General features: G+C 30.9%; 1 protein-coding gene across 6 annotated transcripts in view; it reads left to right on the plus strand.

Annotated features, from left to right (window-relative positions):
* LOC142322137 (caspase-1-like) overlaps positions 1–25,433 on the plus strand; it is a 170,904-nt gene that overhangs the window by 89,652 nt on the left and 55,819 nt on the right. The window contains exon 1 of one of the 6 annotated variants that reach the window (XM_075360867.1): positions 4,828–4,930. The exons of the other annotated variants lie outside the window; for them this stretch is intronic. The gene's annotated coding sequence lies outside the window, so the exon portion shown is untranslated. Of the gene's footprint in view, positions 1–4,827; positions 4,931–25,433 lie in introns of those variants that run through there. 6 annotated transcript variants of the gene reach the window in all.

Genomic DNA, 25,433 nt, shown 5'->3' on the forward strand with positions numbered 1-25,433 from the left:
TTATAAATAAGCAATGCCAGGAAAGTATTACAATTTTGTCAGATTTTTTATTTATTTTTTTAAATCGTTTTTTTTTTGTAATACTAACGTTTTGTAAACTATATGAAATCTTTGAAACAATATGAGAAAATAAAAATCAAGTTTTCAGAATATTTCTGAAATTCAAATTCTTGTCTATTAAAAGTCTATTAGTATTAAAAATCTATTAGTATTGCATGCTAATAGATTTCACGATTTCCGAAAAAAAAAATAAAAATCGTGATTAATTATTTGTTAAAATTTATGAAAAGATAGTTCAATTTTATTTTTTTGAAATTATTGCTAATTTTCATTTGGAATCAGAATATTCTTATGTGTGTGTGTATTTTGAGTCCTCGCTAATGCATTCAAACATTAAAAAAAAAAAAAATAGAATGTTAACGAAAGAAGAATCGTCATTATTATTATTTTTTAAATAAGTAGTAATAAATGTAAAATAAGTATTATTTTATTTGTCTTTTTAATAGTTAAATATAATTCTAAAAAATAATAACGTTTGGAACAATGTAGGTGGTAGGGGCTCCCAATCATTCCTTTGCCTTCGTTCCAACTACCCAAGGTTGGGTCTAGCTTTTATTCCAAGAAAATAATGAATGAAATGCTTAAAATTTCAACATTTTTTTTCTCTTTTAACCGATTTTTATTAATGAAATTTTTAAAAACTTAGGTAAAGTATAACTTTCAAATTATTTATTTATCCTTGAGGATATTAATTTTGTCTTACCGTTTCGGTGTGGCGTTGTTGTATGTGAATGTGTGTACGTATATTTTATTTATTTATGTGTAATGAGGAACTGGAGGAAGAACTGTTCGTTGTTATTTCGTTGTTTTGGTTCGAGCGAGTGGAGCTGTAGTGGGATGGAAGGAGCGGACCAGACGGTGGTTTGTGATGGTAATGGCCCTGTGACCTTGTCTCAGTTCGAGGGGCATTACCCCTGCCTCTGTTTAGCTTTGCCTTATAGCCTATCTTATGCCTTGCGGTCGATCACACTTTTGACTGGTAGAAAGTTGGCGATTCATTTTGCCACTATCATAGTATTTATTATTATTACCGATGTTTAGTAGTCTTATTATTCTACCGTTTTAAATTACTCATCGTTTAGATATACAATAATCATTATATTATCAAGTATTTCTTCTCTGGTATTATTGATTCTTGGCGTTTACAAGCTTTTCCTGGTGATTATCATTTGTCGGTTAAGATATTTTTTATATTATAAATTATTACTTTATGCGGCATACGCTATTTTTGGTCGGTTCTACGTTATGCATTACTTCCTTTCTATATGAACGTATTTTTGTTAATGATACTTTACTTTTACCACAGTTTTTATGTATTCCATTTTTTTTTTGCGTAGACAGTGGTAAACGTATATTAAAAAAATAAGATGGTTTAAATTTTTGTCTCGTTCAGTGGCGTGGCTAATGACGGGTAGGAATATACGATATCTTAGTAATTCGTTATAAATAAGTATATATCTGTTTTGTGTGTTATTATTAGTCAGTACGGTTCTCTCTAATCTTAAACATCCACTGTATCTGTACACGTATGAATTATAATCGGTGTTAATATGAGAATTCATATTAGTTACTTTGAGAAATCATAAAATTAGGTCTTGAGAGAGCTCTCTGTAACAGAGCCCTTGTTTTCTGTCATTGTTCGTAATTGTAAGACAGGTTATTTGGTAATTATTATCCAGTTATTTTATAATTTCAATAAATTACTGATCTAATGAAGTGTATTTTTTCAATTTAATTATTTAAAAAAAATTAAATAACATATTTTTTAATCAACAATTTCAAAAGTTTATGACGTCCTACCGTTTAGATGAAACTCCTTTTGATATTTATTTTAAAATTCAGTCGTAGAAAAGGTTAAAAAAAATATTAATGAATCTCTTAATAATTTTTATTAATAAATAAATTCTTTATTCAGATTGTAAAATAAATTATGCGTGCGAATGGATCGTGTAAAAATCGGTATAAATAATATTCTACTATATCATAAAGCTTTCGCTTCGATATTTGCCTGAAAGGATAACAGGAAACGGTGAGAGAATCTTTTGATAGGTTCATCGTTGAAAAGTATAAAATTAATGAATAAAAAAATGCTAGTAGTCGATATGAATTAATTTTAAAAAAAGTTGACAACAGTTATAGAACTTTCCCGGAACGCGTTCCTGGAAAATCCTACAACTGTGAGTTTTTTCTCATGCATAGACAATTTAATTAAAAATATATATCATTTTAGTTATATATAATATTTTTTCGTTTGTTTAATTCAATGTTCCTAACTAAAGCGCGCGTGCATACCGTATTTAATTCGCGCTGGTGTGGCGGTACTAATAGCGATGGCCGGCACTATCTAAACTAATCTAATTCACGACTTACATAAAACAAATTTCGCTTGTACGATCGGTAGACTGGTGTAGTCGCGATGCTTAACGCACCAGATACTTAGCCAACCGAGCGATCGAGTTCGATACAGCCAGACTGCGTTACAGTTTGAATATCATTCCTTTATTTAATTCTACCGCTCACCTGTGACGTCATAACATAGCAGACGACTAAAACCGCATGTTTAGGGTGGAGGTGCGATTTTGGAATTTTTTTTTGCAAATATTGTTTTTTTTCCTATGTTAACCAGTGTGCCTAATAAAAATATGACCTTAATTAGGCGACCCATCGGATTGGTGTAGTGGTGAACTCGTCATCGCAAATCAGCTAATTTCGAAGTCGAAAGTTCTATGGTTCAAATCCTAGTAAAGGCAGTTTTACGGAGTACTAAATCGTGGATACCGGTATTCTTTGGTGGTTGGGTTTCAATTAATCTCACATCTCAGGAATGGTCGACCTAAGACACTTCATTTTCATTTATACGTATTATTCTCTGAAGTAATACCTTACGGTGGTTCCGGCGGCTAAACAGAAAAAGAAAGACCCTAATTAGGCGAAATCTCGAGATACTGAGGGTGATCTTGCTCTACAGCCTCATCCCCTTGATCTTTTAAGTTGAAGATTTAATGGCATCAGTGTCCCACATATAGAAGTAATCCGGCCAAGTTAGGTCAAAATCGGTTCAGTAGTTCTGGTGATATAAGGTGATTTAGAAGCCAACACCGAACACACAAACGTACTACGAACATTAACATCCGAAAAATACTCATCCGGTTTTTGGTGTTCCTTAGATCTAAAAACGTCAAGATCCGGTGAAAACCGCGTATGTTCATACTTGACTGATTATAATACTTTCCTTTCTAGAGCTATAGCGCTATCTAGACGGGAAAGTAATTGACTGTATGAAGTAATAGTTATGTAATAATTAGAATTCATAAATAAATAAACATTTACAAATCAATTATTCTGAAATAGTTACACGATAAACTTTTGAATGTGTATTTTAAGTAAAGGTTAAATAACTGTGCAGAAAATTTAGTTTGATAATATTGATTCCACATTGTAGTACATTATTTCTGTTAATTTAAATCTTTTTATTTATTTTTAGATAAATCGTGGAAAATTTTGTCTAACTTCGGATTTATATTAAAAATGAAAACAAGCATGAGTTCATTCTCGGCGCGAATTAATTATTTGGTTTGATACCAAATGATTGGTTTTTTTTATTTTTATTTATGAATGAACGATTTAATTTCTCTTTTTAAGTTTTTCAATTTTGGAAAGTAAAACGTCTTGATTATTTTTATTTTTTTTATTGTCAAAAATCCGAGATCTACGTATTCTAAATCATATTTATATGCACCTACCGAATAAAGATTTGATACACTGTATTTTCCATTTTAAAAACTACTTTTGAATTTTTGAAACAACTCGTAAATGTAATACTGTTATTATTAGATAGGTTAATACGTAGGCATAATAAATATTTATTGATTATTATAAGTTTAGCGACTAATTAAGACTTTAAAAACGGAACTTAGTTCTAATCTTGCTGCAAATGAAATAAATTTGTTTTGAGTTACGAAAATTTATTAGTAAGACTTTGACTGACTTACTTTGGCGTAAAATTTTGACTTTGTACAATAAGAAAAATTTGTCTAATTATATTATTAATGGGACTATTAATCCATTATATCCATGCGATTAAAAATGTTATGTTTATCTGAAAAGTATCTTAAATCGGTTTTATCCGTATTTAAAGTTACATTATTACATATTATAAGATTGATTTCATTTTGACGTTTAATGTAATTTTAACATAACTTTATAATGTAATTAATTTATAACATAATTTTCTGATCCTGTTAATTATTTTCTGATATAGATAAAGCGATATGAAAAAGGTAACAACAATTTATTTTTGTTTTATGGGCCGTCATCCCCCCTCTTTTCACCCTATCTCTCTGTCTCTCTCTCTCTGTGTGTGAGAGAGAGATTGATTGAGTGAGTGCGCTTGTGTGTTAATATGGAAATAACTGTAGTGTGAGAGTTGTGTTTTGTTCAGCAAGATTATCATGTCTTAGTTATGAAGGAATAATGCGATGTTTGTTGCTAATCGAATATCCTATTTTATCTATTTTGTATTTGTATAATACTGTATCTATTCACTTCACCATTGCTATCTTATCGAAGTATAATAATTATTCGGCAGCTTACAACTAAAACTTATGTAGTTAACAAGTGGCCGCCTATTTTCATTATAATATATGATTGATAAAGTTTTATGTAATAATTCATGTAAGATTTGCTGTTATCGCAACTTTTTATTTATCTTTTTTTAAAATAAAATATCATATTGTGCAATAATTATAATTAGTTGCATTTAAAAGTGGAATTTACTGTGTAGTAGTTTATACTTTAATTTGTTCGTCAAACACGTAAAACGTTTAAGCAAAACTTGCAGAGAATTTAATTCTGAACAATATGGTGTAAGGTAAGTTGAATAAATGAAGAAAAGTTAAAAAAATTTGTACATTAGTATATTTTGCTATTATTAATACTTGTTACCAAATAGTGTATACGTCCATAGGAGTAATAGCTAGTGTGTGTTCTTACACTTTTTTCATGTGAAGAAATTACTTGTATTTTTTTTTTTAACCTCCGGGACCGCAGTTAAGCATTACTGCAGAGGATGAAATGAATGATTTGTAGCGTGTGTGAAAAATGCCATGCCTGACCGGGATTCGAACCCGGGACCTCAGGATGAAAGGCCGGCACTTGTAGTATTCTGAATGTAAATTACTGGGCAATAATGTGTATGAATATAAATTTCCAGCAAAACAAGCGTTTTTTTATTTATTATTTATTTATTTTTTAATCTTATTAACAATTTCGTAATTGTAGTATGAAATGTATGGTTCACATACGAGAACGTACTTATTTTGTGTAAAGATTTGTTTCTATCGTACTTATTGTCATATATGTATAACAAAATAAAATTTCAATTAAAATCATTGAAACATAGCTAGCAGTTTCTTCTTTATTATACATATCTTTAAAAAGGAGAAAATTTTGTTGTTCTATTCTAGTAATTACAGGCATGGAAATAGCTTAATTTTATTTTGAAAAATGAAATTTGTTTTTGTAATAGGGATTCAAATCCAGAACTCATTCGTATAATCAGATTAATTTTGAATGTTATTATATAAAATTTTGTAGGTCTTTTTTTTCTAGAATGATCTATGCTGTACTGCATATTTTTTATTCAGCTTATCAAAACGAATATAATTTTAAAGTAGCAATTACTGACTGAAATATTCGTTGGTCTTTAAACGCCCAAAACTTTTGGTGGAGACAAATATTAAAGATTCTTTTTTTCTGTTTAGCCTCCGGTACCACCGTAAGGTAATACTTTAGAGTATGATATGTATGAATGTAAATGAAGTGTAGTCTTGTACAGTCTCAGGTCGACCAATCCTGAGAAGTGTGGTTAATTGAAACCCAACTACCAAAGAACACCGGTATCCACGATCTGGTACTCAAATCCGTATAAAAGTAACTGCCTTTATCAGGGTTTAAACCTTAGAACTTTCGACTTCGAAATCAGCTGATTTGGGATGACGAGTTAACCACTAGATCAGCCCGGTGGGCAAATAGTAAATTTTTTTTTTAACCCCCGAGAGTACCGTTAGGTATTGGTTCAGAGGATGAGATGGATGACAATCTAGCGTGTGAAAATGCCTTGCCTGGACCGGGTTTCGAACCCGGGACCCCCGATGAAAGGCCACGTCGCTACCACTTGCGCCACGGCGGCCGAACATGCCACGTAGCATGTTTTTCGATTTTTTATGCGTTTTACGATTGAATTATTTTTAAAAAATAGTTATTAAAGGGTAATTTTCTTTAATTTTTCTTAATTTCTTTTAAAAATATCGACCACCTAATTAAATAAAAATGTTAACAGAAATATTTTTGAGGAATAATACAATATCATCCTGGAGCTCTTTTCTATCATTCTTATTATGAAACGAGTTATCTATCGATCAAGTTTAAAACTTATCCGCAAAGCTATAACTCGACTAGGTATAATCGAATAATTTTCTGTGATTCAATGCTGTATATTTTGTATAATTTACGTTGTACCAAATCCGTTGTTATTGAATTTGGAAAATTACTCAAGTATAGTACCAGTATTTACAAAGTTTTTTATAACCTAAAGTTGATTTAGAGGGGAATGAAATTGTTCACAGATGTTTTGTTATGTAGGTCAGAGTAATAATTTTATTGATTTACGTATGTATTGTAAACAGTGTTAATTTTTTTTTATAAACAGTAGAATGAAACAAAAGATTTTGTGCTTCTCTTTAAGTTTTCAAATCCCGGCGCACATGATTGATATGTTGTAAATTTTTTAAGAGTTTTTTTATCTTATAACATAAAAAAGTGATACTTATATGTAAATGACAACGCTATCTCTTTTTTCGTAACTTTATTCAACATATAAAATTTTTACGAAATGCTTAGAATGGAAATGAAAATGGGTGGGTGTTTTTGTCATAAAAGGTTCTTTTTTTGTGTAAGATTTCCTTTTCTCTTATATCCTTGTCATCATGCGAAGAAGTGTATTGTAAAATTTTATAACAAAATGATTATGCTGTGTTTATGTGACAGATAAGTAGATCTTTATTATTGAAACGGGAGTGAATTGTGGAAATAATTCATTTTAAAGTAGATAAAAGTAATATTTATATTAATACTATAATGATGTTAAAATGTTATTATTCATTCAATAGAACTAGAATTAAATTTATTTTCTTATGCGAGTTATTTTTATTGCGATTCTGTTGTTTTCTGGTCTTAGTTTATAAATTACAGAAATTATTAATTTATTTTCATTGTAATATTAAAATTAATGTTTCATTTATTGTAAATATTTTACTCTGCGTTATTTTACCCGCAATCTGTTGACATTCGACTATAAAACTTACAGCCTACTTTACAGATGTACGTTAAGGTCGGCCTACATTGTTGCAGGCTACTATCGATAGTTTTGTTTATATGACCTCGGTCATATCTTGCACCCTTATGCCTTTTGTTTGTTCGATACAAAACAACAGGCCTGCTGTTTTTTTTTTCCAGTGAAAAGGATGCAGGTACTGTAGTAAGCCGGGCTTGGACTTCCGTTGTTGAAAAGGTTATTTTTTTCTTTATTTTCCTTCGGTTTAATGGTCACATCTTCAACCTTTTGTGAAGAAGTTGCTGACAGAAATTTTATTTATATTCATGCTTGGCGATTTTAGTATTATAACGTGGCTATCGCTATAACTTCTGATCTCCTCATCAAAATCTAGTTTTTCAGTTTATTTTTTGCCCATTTATTAGATAAAAATGATTAGAGGGAATTTAATAAAATCTCACTTCATTTTTCCTGCGCTTTAGAAAAAGGGGAGGTTTTAGGAATCCAGAGTATTTTTACGTAAGGTGTTTGATAGAGAGAAATTTGTAATAATAATAAAAATTAAACTATCAAATTATTTAGAAATTTGTAAAACCTAATTTTTTTTTATTCATTTTTTATCTGATTTAATTGTTGATGTGTATATATATATATAGTATAAAGTATAGTATATATATATATATATATATAGTCGGTAAATTTCTAAAGTTATTACATAATAGCTAAGTTGTAGTTAGAAATAAACAGTTAGGACATTTCAAATAATTAAATTTTTCTTCTGTACCTTTTTTCTTAAACTATATATTATTTAAGAACTTCTGGTGCCTAAGGTCTTTTATCTCATGTTAGGCGAATTGTAACAGCTATAATTTTATGTTTACGTAATTTTTATAAGGCCATGTAGCAATGTTGGTTTTTTTTTTTTTAATTGTAACTTTACTGACATTCAGATTTCAAACATTTAAGATCATTATTCATTCAATCGTTGTAAAATATGAAAATGACAATAATTGGTTGTCTTTAACGGTATGATATAGCGGTAATAATTTTAGTTCCGATTCCATACTTCGCTTGACTATGATATTTATAAATAAATAAAATCTAAATTATGTCCGGAAGTAAATATTTAATCTCAACAAACAGTTATTTCTGGTGATTTATTTAAACGATGAAACTTAAGGTAATTTCAATATTTACTTTATGATTTTTTTAAAATGTTAAATCAAAATATTTATAATCATAGAGCCAAATAGTAAGTCATTTAAAGAAGTTGGTCTTGTATTGATCTGTATTCGTATTAAAATTAAATTATTATATATTTTTTATACTAGTTGCCTAGCATGTCGCATTCACTTAAACTAATATTCGAAAAAAAATCATTAAAATTCACCTTACCGTATAATTCCCGTCGAATTTGGGTTAACGAGTTAATTTTTATATTCTAAGAACGAATTTAGCTACTGCTTGACGTCTGTATACGCAGTAAAGGTATAGTCGATGGTAAATTACGTTAAGAATAAAGTTAGCGTATTAAAATGAGCGAGTATTAATCGTAAATGCAATTCAAGGTTCGCTTATAAACAAAGGAAAAAAAAACAATTTTCTGTCTTAGCTCGCTCGGCTGCGGAGTTCACGGAGAAACAAACAAGTTAGCTTGTTTGATGTGTTTTAGAAACCGGTTCGAGATAGTGAAATGTGTTGCGGTACGTAGTACGTATATATGTATATATGCATGTCCGTGTAAACCGAGGGGACTCCGGTACAGCGTTATAGTAACAGCGGGTGAGGCTTGTCGCAGTATCTTGCATCGCAGATGGTGGCAACAATGGATTCGATCGGATGTCCTTGAATCTAACATCGGTGCATTTGAGTTGCAGTTTTGCAGTTGTGCATCGGTGCAGGCGATGCGATATAAAATTACATATTTCGTTTTTACTGTTAAAACAACAGAACGTAAAATAGTATTACAGTTGGCCGATCACTCGCTGTTAACTGCGGTGATGAAACGGTGTACGCGGATCGTTTTACATTTTTACTTAGATAAGAGCTGTTGAACTTGATTTTCAGCCGATCGTCGTTATTTTTATTAATTTTATTTATATTTTATGATCGTTGTAAAATATTATTAATCGATAATAATTTACGGATACGTTCGTTCACTCTATCGATAATTTTTTAAATTTAAAACGGAAGGTTTATCGAACCTCACCACCCTCTACTTACAGTTACGCGTGATGTTAGCGAGGGATGTATCTCCCTCGATCAGAAAATCATATCTTTCTTCTTGTACCGATCAGATATGAGAATAAGAACAGAATAATGAACATCGACTGACCGTAGTAAGGTTAACGTCACGTAGTGAATGGTGTAATTTAGCTAGAAACATCGTGGTAAATCCGGAATTATATCCTTGGAGTTACACCCGTTCGATCTTAAACTGTTGTTTTTCTACATTATTAACGCATATGTGATTACATTTTTTTTTTTTTTCATAACGGGTTTACTCTTTTAATGAATTAGAAACGGGTTATATCATGAAATAAATTTTATTTGAAGTGTTAATTATCGCCGTAATACTTTTTTTAATTAGATTAATTACCTATTACTTATTTAAGATAAATACTATTTCACGAATAGACGGAATTTTTTTAAAAACTATTTTATATCATTGTAAACGATCAGTTATAAAATAGACTCCCTAGAGAAAAAAAAAGAAGAAATATATCTTATCAATTTCCACTGTTTGTTATAATTACTCGTAAGTTCGTTTATAAAAGCTTTTAATACTCTTAAACCTTTTTGAATTGAACTTAATCTATTGACAATTATAAGCAGCTGGATTAAATTAAAAATAAAATTGGGTTTTTTTCATTTCATTCTACCCGTATTGAATTTGTATTTATTTGATAAAATGACATGAAGTAATCGATTATTCATATTAATCGATCGTTCGCCTTTTGAGTATTCAACATATTTATATGTTAAAAATATACATTACGATTAGCTTATCTTTTTTTCACTTTATTTTATGAGATATCTGGAAAAATAGGTATTTCTATTCTGAAAATGTATTAAAATCTATATCTCGAAATCATCAGACGATATGTATTAAAACGAAGCTTCGAGATAATTATCAATCTCCTTCAGTTTAAAGATCTAACTTTAATCTTATATACCTTAATTTCTTTTAGATTAGACACACTGCCGGCCTCCGTGGCGCGAGTGGTAGCGTCTCGGCCTTTCATCCGGAGGTCCCGGGTTCGTATCCCGATCAGGCATGGCATTTTCACACACGCTACAAATCATTCATCTCACCCTTTGAAGCAATACCTAACGGTGGTCCCGGAGGTTAAAATAAAATAGACAGGCTGTGTTCTTACGTGTTTTCTGTTGTGTTTAGTGTACTTCAAGTAATGTCTGATAGGCTATAATTATACATTATTTAATAATTTAAGGTATATACACGTTGATTGGAAACAGCAATAAACGAGTCGGTTGTTGTGTTTTCCCTTTTTACGTATTCCTAACTATTTAGTAGTTACTAACTATGAACGAGCCGGTTTAGCCACCTAAATAGCTTGTATTCAGCCTATCTCTCAACATTTTTTCTACTTTTACGATTATAATTACATTGTAAGCCAAAATGAAATTTCTGGTTGTTGTATTAAATGACAACTTCTCGTGTGTTGATCAAATTGATTCGTTTGTACAAAATCAAATCAATATTGTTTTATGTTGAAGCGCCTTAATAAAACGGTAAGCGTATCATTATTGTTAAATATTTATCATGCTTACTTATATTCCCTTCTAAATTGTAATGTTATCTCAGGGTTTGAGGGCTCTAAAAAGTCAGAACGAGTTTTTAAGTTTCAAATAATATGCTGACAGGTCATTTTTTGGCGCTGGGAAGCATGAATCGTGTAGACGTATATTTAAAAAAATTAAATGTGTATTAACTTATTTATTTATATAAATGTGTGCATTCTTTGTTAAAAAAAAGAAAAATATTCTCTTCTTATATTTATGTCAATTTCTGTTAAGCAAAGCCGCAGATTCATACAATACTTCCGCTTACAGGAAGAGGTCTTATGTTTCTGTTTTCAGAAATATACTTTACTTATTTAACATATTTTACTTTCCCGTCTAGATAGCGCTATAGCTCTAGAAGGGAAAGTATTGTAATCGGCCCAATTTGGGCATATTTATATATATATGGGTATATTTGGGCATATTCGGTGTTCGGATCTTGCCATTTTCAACTAACAGACCCAAAAAACCATAAAACCGGATGAAAATTTTCCGGATGTTATAGTACGAGTGTCCAGTGTTGGCCTCTAAATCACCTTATATCTCCTGAATTACTGGACCGATTTTAACCAAACTTGGTCAGATTAATTCTGCATAAATGACATTGATGCCAGTAAAATTTCAATGTGAAAGGTCAAGAGGATGAGGCTGTAGAACAAGGTCACCCTCAGTATCTCGAGATTTCGCCTAATTAAGGTCATATTTTTCTTAGGCACATTGGTTAACAATGAAAAAATAACATTTCAAAAAATTGTATTGCAAAATCACGTCTCATCCCAAAAAATGCTGTTGAAGTCGTCTGCTATGTTGTGACGTCAGAGGTGAGCGATGAAATTAAATAAATGAATAATATTTAAAGTGTAAAAAAGTAACACGGTCTGGCTGGGTCTCGAATTCTATCGCTCAGTTGACTCTGTACCTGGTGCGTTCAGCCGCGCGGCTACATCAGCTATCGACCGTAAAAGCGAAATTTGTTCTACGTAAGTTGTGAAATTACATTAGTTTAGTTAGTGCCACTGTCGCCGCTAAGACCGCCACACCCGCGCGAATTAAATACGGTATGGGCGCGCGCTTTAGTTAGAATCATTGAATTAAATAAACGAAAAAAATATTATATTCAAATAAAATAATAAATACTTTAAATTTAATTGTGTGTGCGTTTGATTGTGCGCGCGCGCGCGAGGTTTGTGAAACGTGCATCAGAAACAGCAACACACAGTTGTAGGACTTTTTTTTATATAAATTATCGAACCGTTTAAAAAATCTTTCCACCAATTTTATTTAAAATATAATTAATTAAAATATTTTCTTTCACGGAAACAACATTATCTGTCGATGAATTTCTAAATAAAACTAATTAAAAAAAAGGAAGATTTTTCTGCATTTCGTTTAAAGTGTACATACATATGCTCAAAATACATATGTTACATATATGTATGTGTTCAAAATAATTTTCAGTAGTGCCTTCTGAGTTGTGAGTTATTTTGTCGTAATTTCTACCTCCTTGTACGAAGAAAAGGAACTATTGTAATCGCGAAAAATCTCGGTTTTCAGATTTCAACGGAAATATTCATTTTGACCATCCCTGAATCCATTTGGACTAGTTTCGGCGTGACGTCTGTACGTACGTATCTCGCATAACTCAAAAACTATTAACTGTAGAATGTTGAAATTTTAGATTTAGAACTGTTGTAACATCTAGTTGTGCACCTTCCCTTTTGATTGCAATCGACTGGACCAAAAGTGTCCAAAAAGCCCTAAATCAAAAAGAAATTGCATTTTGGACTTTTTCTTAACTGCAGTTAACAAAAAAAACAAACTCAACTCCTCATTGAGAGCTTTTTAACAATATGTCATAAGTGATATTTATTTTCGTTGGTTCCAGAGTTATAGCGAAATTAAATTTTAATTAATGAAATATTTGAATCTTACAAGGGGAAGGCATATCAGTTCAAATCTGACTTCATCTTCTTTCTTTTTAATTTAAATATATTGATTTATTAATAATTATTAACCTCTGTAAAATATAATTTACACTAAATAATAATTCAATAAAACAATACAAAAAAAAATATTATAAAATATCAGAAGTTATTAATGAAATAAAATTTTATGTACTTGGCATTAAAAAAAAAAAATGTATATAATTTAATAGGCGTACAAGGAAGGCATGTGGTGTCCACATCAGAATTTTTGTATTTATTGACATTTACATACCGGTATTTCATTCTTTTATTTTTAAATAATTAATACGGTCTTTAATCAGATCTATTTTTTATCTTATTATGACTTTATATATATATTTTATTATTATTATTATTATTATTATTATTTATAAACCGATTGGAAAAAAAATTACTTGTAGAATAAAATAGTAGAGCAGACTGTGATACCTTACCATTTAGTGTCTGATAGTTTCGATAACCTGTGGATGTGGTTTTTTTTTGTGGGCGAAAAACGCCTGGGCGTTATCATTGCCCGGTAGTTATTATTAAAAGGGTAAAATAACTCCAAAATAATAAACCATACAATGTGGTGTTACCAGAAATAATCTTTGAGTGATAATTGCTGTGAAAACATTATCCTTTATAATTTACAGTTACGGTATATTGTTTAACGTGCGAATATCTTGTCATCTTGATTCTCCAATATGTCCACTGTTTAACTGCAGTTAAACCCGTTTACAAGATACGTTAATTCATTACATCTTGATCGATTGTACGTGTTCAACGACTCACGAAGGAATTAATCGTATAAAGTAAAATACAATCTGGAAACGGTGGTGTGATGCTATGCGATGTTTAATCTGAAATAGATACAATTTTTCATTTTTTTTTTTTAATCTGTTAAGACTAATTGTCCTTCATTCCAGTAGGAACCCCTTTTTACTTCCTCTTCTTATTGGGTCGATTTCTCTTTGTTTTTAATTTATATATTTTTGCGTTTTTGTACTTTACCTTTTATAAATATCTTGTTGTTTCATGCGAATAATGTTTAATTTGAAAATTCTTACATTTATTAAATGGATTGTTAATTTATTATTATATATGTTTTTTGCGATTTTTCTGTGATCTTTTTCCTCCGTTGACTGGAAACAGTGTAGGCCTATAAAATTCACTATTTGCCAAGAAATGGTAACATTAATTACTTGCTTTATCTAGATTTCTTTACGATATTACATCTTTAAAAAACCATCGAGGTTTATTAAGGTTACGAACTATTATTTACCTATAAAATACATTCTTCTTTATAACTTAATTGGAGAAGAAAATGATAAAAACAATTCAACGTAAAACCTTGATAAAAAGATTTTCCGAACCGATACACTGATATAGATATTAATTTCATTATATTTGATTGTATATCTTAAACAAAATTTATAATAACGTACGTCAAGTTTTTCCGTATTCATCATTGTCCTGTCGGTCAGGTTACTGTATGTAGGAGTTTATTGCACTCGAGTCGATTCTCTTCTTGGGCTTAGCATTTTTACATTATTCGCAGTTTCACCTCACACTTGCAAGCAAAAGCTACAGCGTCTTATGTAACGAAATTAACCGTAACGGAACGCAAAGATAGCGGGGATACATATCCCCCTATTAATCGCAGAATAATTAATCATTCTGGATTGGTCCTTGACATTCAAACAGTGCATCAGGTTATCTAAGAAACTTGGCTCAAGAGTGTATCTACTTCCCAAGATTGCCGGAAGCAGTTCGGGTGCGGACGCCAATACTCTACGCTCTGCTGCACTCGCTCTTGTGCTTTCGGCTGATGAATATTGCGCCCAGTACCAGCGCTCACTGGTACTGTTAGATCTACTCCCATTCAGTTGTAGCTTGACGCAAGATCTGAGGAGGAAAGCAGCTAAGATAGACTTACTCAAGAGGATCACTTCTCATAAGAACTCTCTTTTGTACGATGGTCTGCAAGATCTACCAACAACTCGTTGAGGTCTCGCAAACCGCCCTGGGCTGATTTAGAAAGTATCAATTTTGTTGACGTGGCCTCCAAGTGGCAACAACGCTGGAATGAACGTCCATTCAACAATGCTCATCTGTTTCAAGATCCAACAAAGAAGATTACGGGATTCCAACTATCGCGCCAAACCTAGTCGAGGCTGAACCGCATTAGGACGGGTCAGGGAGGTGTGGTTACACCTTGAAAAAGTGGGGTTTCCACCTGTCTGCTGACTGCGACATGTTGTTACAGAACTTATCTTTACAGAGTGCCCACTTCGAGCGTTGACGGTGATCTGGGGACTCTACATAAAGTGACTCCGAGTGCTCCGGATTGGCTATCAAATTTGGACATTTCCATCTGATTGTGGATACTTGCGTGTACTTGTACAACCATACGATATATATATATATATATATATAATCACAGAACCTGGAGAACGGTCCCTTGCTGCTGGGTCTTTCTTATTATCTGGCGGGTATTTGTTTGTTTAATGTCGGTTGTATAATGGTTTTGTTTATGGACGGAATTGTGGATTACGTTCCGACCCTTAGAGAGAGAGAGAGTGAGAGAGAGATTTGAAAATCATTACTTGACCTTGGGAAAGGAGCAGTGTATTTGCGTCTTTCTCCCGTACGATTCTCCTTCAGTCCGTCCACTGAAGGCCTGTTGGTGCTAGTGCCTTTCGGTCTAGCAGGAATGCGCCTGATGTGACCCTATTTATTGAAGGATTATTTATTGGAATATATTTCCTTTGCCGGAGAGAGTCGCATTTGCCTAACGATAGACCACAATTGTAAGGAGGATGGTTGGTGAATTGATGTTCTGTTGGTCATTCTTCATTTGAGCAGTCTTCTTTTTTTGCATCGGCCATGTCACGGCTGTACCGGGTTCGATATCTTGAAATGCAGTTACTTCTTCTTTCGTCTGTAGCTTGCCCTTCCGAATTTTCGATTGTAAATGATTACACACCGTAATCTTTGAGATACCTGTAAGCACTGAAAAGGGCAACACAGGGGAAAGTGCAGGCCTCTTTGTTCTTCCGTCGGGCGACTGCTGAGCTTCCATCGTCGACGCTATCTTCTGGCGGTCTTAAACACCTTCTGTAAAGAGGATAAAGACGTTGGGGTGGCTTACAAAAATCAACCGGGATCGCGCTCATTTCATAATTCAACGTGACGAGTGTGTGTCAGTAGTATTCCCCTGATGAATCAAAGAAATTATATAAATAAAAATGTATAAAAATATATTTGTTTCCTCCCTATCCTTCCGTATTGAAACAAATGAATTTGTATAAATGCAGTATTTTTTTGGGGGAGCGTTACACCGAACAGTTTTTTAGCGTAAAAAATAATTCGTTAACCTAACTTTCCAAATGTTATTGATCCTAATTATTGGTTTTTAATTGTAGTTATTAATGTTTATTTAATATTTTAATAATTTAACAGTTAAAAATGATATGTAACGGTTATGAAATAAACTGACGGCTTCTTGTTTTTAATGCTTATTACATTTAAGTTTAACCAGTTATTCCACTTTCGCCGCAGCTGAGATTTTACTAGTTCATATATGTGTAAAATAGTAGTAATGTTTTATATATTGGCCTCTTTGTTTATTATGATATTAAAAAAAAAAAGTAGTGCAAATATCTATAATTTTATTTTATTATTTTTATCTAGGCGGATAATAATTCATCACAGTTATGAGCTTACATGGTTTAAATTGTAGTAGTGGCGGCTTGCGTATAGGCACTGCGGAACTGCAGCATCCGCAATTTCCAGTTGATATTATCGATAACATCTAATATAAAGATGGTTTTTTTCTTTAATTCTTTCTTTATACTTGTAAAGTATATAATCCTTAAGCTTGACGTCAGTAGTAATTTCCCATTTTATGATAAAGATACAAAAATCTAAGTATGGAACTATGCTGGTGTTTGGCTGTTGTGCGCATGCGCACTTAGGAAGCTACACGTGAAGCTTCGAGGGAGAGAGAACTGTCGCTCCCGCAGTGCCGACTCTGGCGAGCTGGTGAAAGGTAGTGTTTTTTTTTTACTCCGCGTGTATATGGAACATTCCTTGTTCGTTCCCTTTTCTAGTTTAGCCGGTGAAAGAAATATTAAAGCGGTTTAGTTTTTTTTTTCAGTAGTGATCAGAAGATGGCGGAAAGCAAGGGCTATTTGATTGCCAAATCTGTCCAAACACACGCTGTAAGGGCGAAAGAGAAGATAATTAGAAAAACGTATGTATTTATTTCTGTGTAACATAGAAATTTAAATTAAGCACCATTGGAGTAGTGTTTTAAGCGGACATTTTATTAAGTTGCCTAATAATACTAAAGAATATTATCTGTATTGACATTTTATTTATTCGGTTAAACCAATTACGGGTTTTAAGCGTAATGTGCTTAAAAACTGTGTTCCATATTCTTGATTATTATCCTGCTTCCAGCTATTCTATTTGAGTCATTTTTTTTTTTTTAGTTCTTTTATTTTACAGAAAACTTTAACCATGGCTTCGAAAAGGCCCAGAAAAAAATTTCTGGAGCAGCATCCCCACTAATTTTAGTTACGAGCCGCCACTGAATTGCAGTTTATTTGAAATATAACGTTTTGTGTTTCGGTGTGGTTACAATTCCCATTTTCTAAATAAATGCAGTATTTTGATTTTTTTTCCATTTAATCATCTATTTTTTAGATCGTCAGTATTTTGTAATCCTTTCTGTTCGATGCAGATCTTTTAAACTCAATAGCTATTACTACATTCTTCAATCTCAGTTATTTTTTATTTCTTTTCAGTTGCTATCCTCTATAAATGCTACTATTATCAAATTGCTTGGGTTGTCTTAATATATCGCCCATCAAACTAGTTCATCTACACAGAATTGTGTCATTATTTCTTTCCTTGCTCATTCGTTTTAAACCATGTTCATTTCTGTTTCCACCAATTCTCCTTTTTTTGCTATCCTGCTATAACACCGATCATGAAAGTCCTTATTCTTAATTTCCCTTCATAAGTAACAAAATTCTCTCTCATCTTTTACATTGTGTTTTCATATTATTCTCTTTTTTTATACTTCATTATTCTTGTTTTAGTTTAATTTATTTGTTAGATATCTCCTCTATCAATAAATTCATATCGCCTTGTGTTACTTGTAGTTCATCTTCGTTTTCTGCCGAAAGAACGACGTTATCAATAAATCGTGTGATTTTTATTTTTCTTCTTGGATAGTTGTTGCTTTTTTAAATTTTACCCTGGATTCCTGTGTTGTTTCTTCCATGTTCAAGTCGGAAAGTCACAGAGAGAGACTATATCGTTATTAAAATCTTCGTTAGGGAAATCTTCATCTAATCTTCACCTGCAGACCATTCTAATGAGAATGTATGAGATGTTAACCGATGGTGCGAAATTTATTTACCCTTGCTTTCTTCAGTATTGTAACAATTACAATTTTTATTAAATCTTTACGGTATTTCTCCAGTCTCATTAATTTGCTTACGTAAAACTTATTCCGTGTTACTTCCGCCAGATAATCCAAATGAGTACACTCAATTCCTATTGCTTTACCCCTGTTCTTGTAAATCGTTCTGAGCTATATGAAATTTAAAACTTAGTACAAAAATTTTCTTTGAAATTATTACCGATTTCTCTCTCCTCATCCCAAGAACTTTGTCAGATAACTGTCATCCCGTAAATGATACTAAGTGTTTGTGCCAGATGTGAGGAATGAACTAGTCATTTCTTTTCTGCTGCTGCTGAGTTATTTTAATTCAGTTAGTGAAGGAAGTGAAGACAAAATTATCAAATTGCATCATTTTTACTTCCTTGTACGAAGTAAAGGATGTCTTGTAATCGCTTCTAGATTTCAACGGAAATATCCATTTTTACCATCCCTGAATCCGTTTTGACTAGTTTTGGCTTTACATCTGTACGTACGTATGTATGTATCTCGCCCAACTGAAAAACGATTACATAGGATGTTTGAGATTTTGGATTTAGCACTGTTGTAACATCTAGTTTTGCATCTCCCTTTTGATTGCAATCGAAATTAAAATTAAAATTTTAATTAATGAAATATTTCATAAAGGTAAGGCATCTCGGTTTGAATCAGACTTCATTTCCTTTTGTTTTTTGTTTTTTTAATTTAAATATATTGATATAATAATTATTAACCCGTGATTGTAAAAAAAAATATAAGTAATAATAATTCAGTGATAATAAATGAAAAATAATTATTAGTGAAATTAAATTTTATGTACTTTTAAAAATGTGTAAATGTAATTTAATAGGCATTGCTTATGTGTATATGCAATATATTTATTGAAACATCTAATTGCTTAATATTATTTGAAAATTATAATTTAGAATAGTATTACTTTTTGGATTTTCTTACCAGATTCTTATAAAAATTGTTATTTATTTATTTAAAATTCATTTTATTTAATTTTTTGACAGAAAAATATAATACATTTTTGAATTATATTCAATTTGAAGTGATTATTGAAAGTATTTTTCACTTGTGTGTAATATGCACAAAATTTCTGGTGTGTCGTATAAATAAAAGTTAATAATAATTAAACTATTCCGTTTAGTGAACTTTTGTATACTGGTTACAAACATTAATTTTTACCTTACGGTGTAAAATAAGTACTTTTTTATTATTGGATTATTTGGTAAACAATTTATTTAAAGAGTAATCAACAAGGGACTTTTAACCTAATATATTAGCAATTCCGTAACTGTCCAGTTTTATTAAAGAGGATCGTATCTCACTTTCAAATGAAATAAGTTTAAATGAAGTACAACCAAAATGTGTATATGTAATTTAATATATGTACAAGGAAGTTATGTGGTGTCCACATCAGATTTTTATGATTTACTTCAACAACTTCAGCTATACCTCTTTTCCATTCACATCAACAGATTTGAACAAATGAGGTGCTGTTTTGTTTACAATAAAAGCTTAACATTTTATCTCTTAAAAACAAGATTCGATAAAACTAATATTTACGATGTTATTCGTGATTAGAAAATGTTATTGGACCCCGTTTTTTTAAAATAAAAGATAAAATTTTCAAACTTATTTAATTAATTGAAAATGTTGTTGGGCATATGTAGACTAAATTTCATTAAAATATCTCAAACCATATTTATGGGATAAATTATTATTGAAAAAAAAAAAATGGTAGACAGAGGGAAAATGAAAGCAGATGTGCCATTTGTCCGCATGAACTTTTTTTATTGTTAATTTTGTTGCCCCGAATCGATTCCATAAGTTTGTTCAACACCTCCCGGGCACTCTATACATGTTAGACGTTTAATAAATCTGTTTATCGTTTAAGATTGTCATTCTCATTATTACGGTTAATATTATTTTATTTGTTTCTTACCGTTTGAATTTTAATAATATTATCAGTAGACCTAACGACCTGATAACGTCTTTATAGTTGATATCGATAAAAATATTAATAATTGTTATTGATTGTTTAAACATGAATTTTAAATTAGTTATGTTAGTAATAATAAATAAGTTTTATCTGCCATTTATGAATTGTGTTTACGAAAGACATCATCTCGGTTCGGTATAAAAATACCATTGGTTGTTTTTTTTATTGTTATTTGTGTATCCGTATAATATAAACAATTTTAGTTAATTATTTAGTAGAAAATTGTTTTAAATTATTTATACTATTATTATGAATCAGTGTTGTTTGTTAATTATATTTTACTTCAGTGAAGTAATCTATTATACTACAATGAAGTTGAAATCATTTACTACAATAAACTTTACGTCATTATTGCAAATTAGCGTAATCGTAATAGAGCGAAATTGGTATGTAACACGCATTTTACGTTTAACAATTATTCTTTCTACTTTTATTTTTACGTTTCTTACTTTCTTTTTCCTGTTTAGCCTCCGGTAACTACCGTTTAGATAATACTTCAGAGGATGCATGAGGATGATATGTATGAGTGTGAATGAAGTATAGTCTTGTACATTCTCAGTTCGACCATACCTGAGATGTGTGGTTAATTGAAACCCAACCACCAAAGAACACCGGTATCCACGATCTAGTATTCAAGTCCGTGTAAAAATTGCTGGCTTTACTAGGACTTGTACGCTGGAACTCTCGACTTCCAAATCAGCTGATTTGTGAATTATTTTTACGTTTGTATGTTCTAATGTTTACTTGCAGGTTATTAATATACAACTTTTGGTTTATTTATGAATATCATCGATTTATATTTAAATTAAGTGCATATATATATGCACTTAACAATTTTAAAATAATTAAATTTGTTAAATTGCTCTGCTAATATATTTTATTGACCTCAAAAATTATTTTTATTGTTAACTAATAAGGTTTAAAGAATAAAATTTATCAGTTGGTATTTATTATACTACAAGCTTTTACCTGTTTAAGAATTAGTGATGCGGATATGACGTAAATATAAGCGTGAGTGCAATTCTAAAGAATAAGATGGATCCTTTTTACCGTAGTCACATAATTGAGTGAACTGAAGACCCGAAATTGTGAAATATGTCTCGAGACAATACTGCCAAAAGTGGTTATTCAAAAACAAGATCAGTCCTTTAGGTCCTTTATACCTGATCTTGTAAGTTATCTGTTATCGCGTACTCTTAAATCGATTGTAAAATTTTAATTGTAATAATTTACATGTATAATTTTTTTTTAAATTTTATAATGAAAAATTCTCCCTTAATATTAAATTGAATTATAAAAAAAGGTTAATATTTTTATAAAAAAAATAATTTAAGCCTTACTAATACTAACAGTTATAATTCTAAAGGCATTTTATTTAGAATTATTATAAAAAAAAATTGTAGCGGTAAATGATTAATTAATTGAAGTTAGAATGTAATACTAATCGGTAATTTGATGATGATATTGTGGATGTATTATCATAATTTAGATTGTGTAGATGTGTATGAATTCTTTTATTCCTTCATAAAATAATATTAATTTTTCGTAAAACTATAAAATTTATTAACATCGATAAAACTGAACGTATATTCATAATTCGATAGAAATTGTTTTGCAAACAATTAAATATTTTTTTCTATTTGTGTTTTTTATTTAAAAAAATTATAGTTAGAACAGTTAATAGATATAAAACAGACGGCAGTGAATTGCATAAGTATAAGTTATATATATATATATATATATATATATATGTATGTATGTGTGTGTGTGTGTGTGTGTGTGTGTGTGTGTGTACTCCAGGTGTCCGAAAAGTTACACTGAAAAATCTATTCGTAAAAGATCTGCTGAGTTATTGCTCGCAGTAGTATGCATCTTATTTTGGAAGCATTGAAACTAAAAGCTTATCGTCTGCACCAAAGTTTAATAGAAGATTACTTCGATAGACGTCTTGAATTCTGAAAATTGTTTGTAATACGCTGAGGCAGAACGTAACTTTCAAAATCGCATTTTGTGATAAATGAAACTTCCTTAAAATTAAACGGTTGTATCAATCGTCATAACTGTGTGTACTGGAGAGACACAAATCCGTACGAAGTACTTGAGCAAGAACTAAACGTTCCAGACTTCAATATGTGACCGGGTATATGGAGCGGTCACATTGTTGGTCCATACTTTTTCAATGGGACTGTAAGTGGTGATTGTTAACTTGAAATGATACAAGAAGTAGTTTTACCTGAGCTACAAAATAATCCTTTGTTTGAAAATAATTATTTAATTTGGCCACAAGATGGCGCTTCACCACATTACGGTTTATCGGTAAGAGAATGTATTGGCAGCAACTTTGATGAGTGGATCGGAAGACGTGGTACACCTAACTGGCCATCATGATCGTGTATGATCTTACACCGTTAGACTTTTCAGTTTGTGGAATTTTGAAAAATAATCTTTTCTCTCATAAGCTTAGAGATTTGCAACAGTTGAGACAAATATGGTAGATGAATTTTAAGCGTAAACGCAAAGATTTGTGCAAAAAAATTGGTTAAAAGTGCAAAAAAACCGCTGTGAAAAATGTGTTGAAGTACATAGGCTATATTTTGGCCAACTCTTGTAATATTTAAAAAATATGTAATAATTCTTACAATGTTTAAAATCTTACAATCTTTAAATCTTACAATTGATTTAATAGCACAAGTATTATTGTTTTCAACTTTTGAAACTGTATTTAACTGAGAAATACAGTTTCGAAGTCGCTAGTTGTAAGGTTGAAATCCTAGTAGGGGCAGTTGCTGTTGTACGGATTTGAATACTAGATCGTGGATTTCGGTGTTCTTTGGTGTTTCGGTTCCAATTAACCATACATCTCGGGAGTGGTCGACACCGTAAGGTATACGGTGGTTCCGGAGGCTAAACAGAAAAAAGAGAGGGGGGCTTTATTTAATAATTAAAATATTTACTGAAATTGATTTTAAATAAAATTTAAAAAAATATAATTCCGATTTGTTAAAAAATTTGATAGCTTCCCCATCAGCGGAGGGGTATGAAGTTATTTTAGTGACTTTATATTTAACAAAATACCTTCTGAACATTAAAAATTTGAAATTGTGAAAAAGAATTTCATTTTTGGGAGCTCCCATATTCAAGTGGAAGCATTCGGGTAAAGCTAATTTTTAAGAAAAATAATTCCTAAGTGGTGATAATAAATTTAAAAACTAACTTTTTAAAAGATCTGATGTGGACGCCACATGACTTCCTTGTTCGCCTATTAAATTACATATACTTTTTGTATATTTATATTTTTTTTATTTTTTGTTATTACTGAATCATTATTTATGGTAATTTTTTTTTACAATCAGAGGTTCATAACTATTAATAAATCAATATATTTAAATTAAAAAAAAAAGAAGGAATTAAGTTGGATACAAACTGATGTGCCTTTCCCTTGTAAGATCCAAATATTTCATTAATTAAAGTTTCATTTGGCTGTATCTCTGGAACCAATGAAAATATACCACTTATGATATATGATTGAAAAGCTCTCAATGAGGGGTTATTGCTGCAGCTAAGCCCAATTTTTTTTTTATTTTGGGTTTTTTAGGACACTTTTGGTCGAGCGATCAAAAGAGGGGAGGTGCACAACTAGATGTTATAACAGTCCTAAATCCAAAATTTCAACATCCTACGGCTAATCGTTTTTGGGTTATGCGAGATACATACGTACGTACATACCACGTCGTACGTACAGACGTCACGCCGAAACTAGTGAAAATGGATTTAGGGATGGTCAAAATGGTTATTTCTATTGAAGTCTGAAAACCGAGATTTTTAGCTATTGCAATACTCTCTTGTACGAGTACAATGAAGTAAAAAAGAAGCAAACAATTCAGAATAAACAAAATCATAATTTTCTGGGAAGGGGCGAAAACTTTTGACTATTTTTTTTTCTTCAAGAAATAATAAAGAGTTAGGGTTATTAAAAAAATAATATTTCTAAATTTTAAATCCAACGGAAGACTTGCGAAATTGATTTAAATCAGAATAAATTAAAACAGATTCTTAAAAATATTTTTTTTACCACAGACCATGGAAGTGGGACGGACAAAATAATTTTATAGTGGTTTGAAGGCTTAGTGATGTAAAAAATATAAATGCAAAAAATTCCCATTAAATCATTTTCGAAAGGCAGTATAGAGCAGTATATATATATATATATATATATATATATATATAGAGAGAGAGAGAGAGAGAGTGGTTTTTTGGAGAGGGGGTGAATATTAAATAACAAATTTTGGTAACTTTTGATCTTCATGTAAAGATTTATGTAGAAAAACATTTCTAGGAATAACCTTTGTAGAACATTTTTTTTTTTCTAATGTACCTCAGTAAAGATTTGAAATTTTTATTTCGCCCAAAACTCAACCCCTTTTTTAATTTTTGCAAAACATTAATAGATTCTTTCCTCCCAGAGATAGTACCTGTCTACCAAGATGGAAGAAGTTCAGTCTACCGGGACCAGTTACGAGACCAAATACAGGCAACATACGGACAAACGTCCGTCTGACAAAAATAGAATTTATAGACATGGGAACATTGGAATAAACGATTCTTTTGCAGATTGTTTACAAGTTATTTAAATTATATTTTTTGTTACATTCTTTTAAAATATGTCTTCGTTAAAGCACAGAACTTAATTTTGTTTTGGCCTATCTATATACTTCCCGTTATAGCTATCGCATCATATACCGCTAGAGCCGTGAAAGTAATATAGATCATTTTTAGCTTTTTTTAAGTATTTGAGTACAAGGACCGAATCATATTATAAATAATGTA

This window comes from Lycorma delicatula, chromosome 3, assembly GCF_047948215.1.
Source record: "Lycorma delicatula isolate Av1 chromosome 3, ASM4794821v1, whole genome shotgun sequence".
Classification (NCBI taxonomy): Eukaryota; Metazoa; Arthropoda; class Insecta; order Hemiptera; family Fulgoridae; genus Lycorma; species Lycorma delicatula.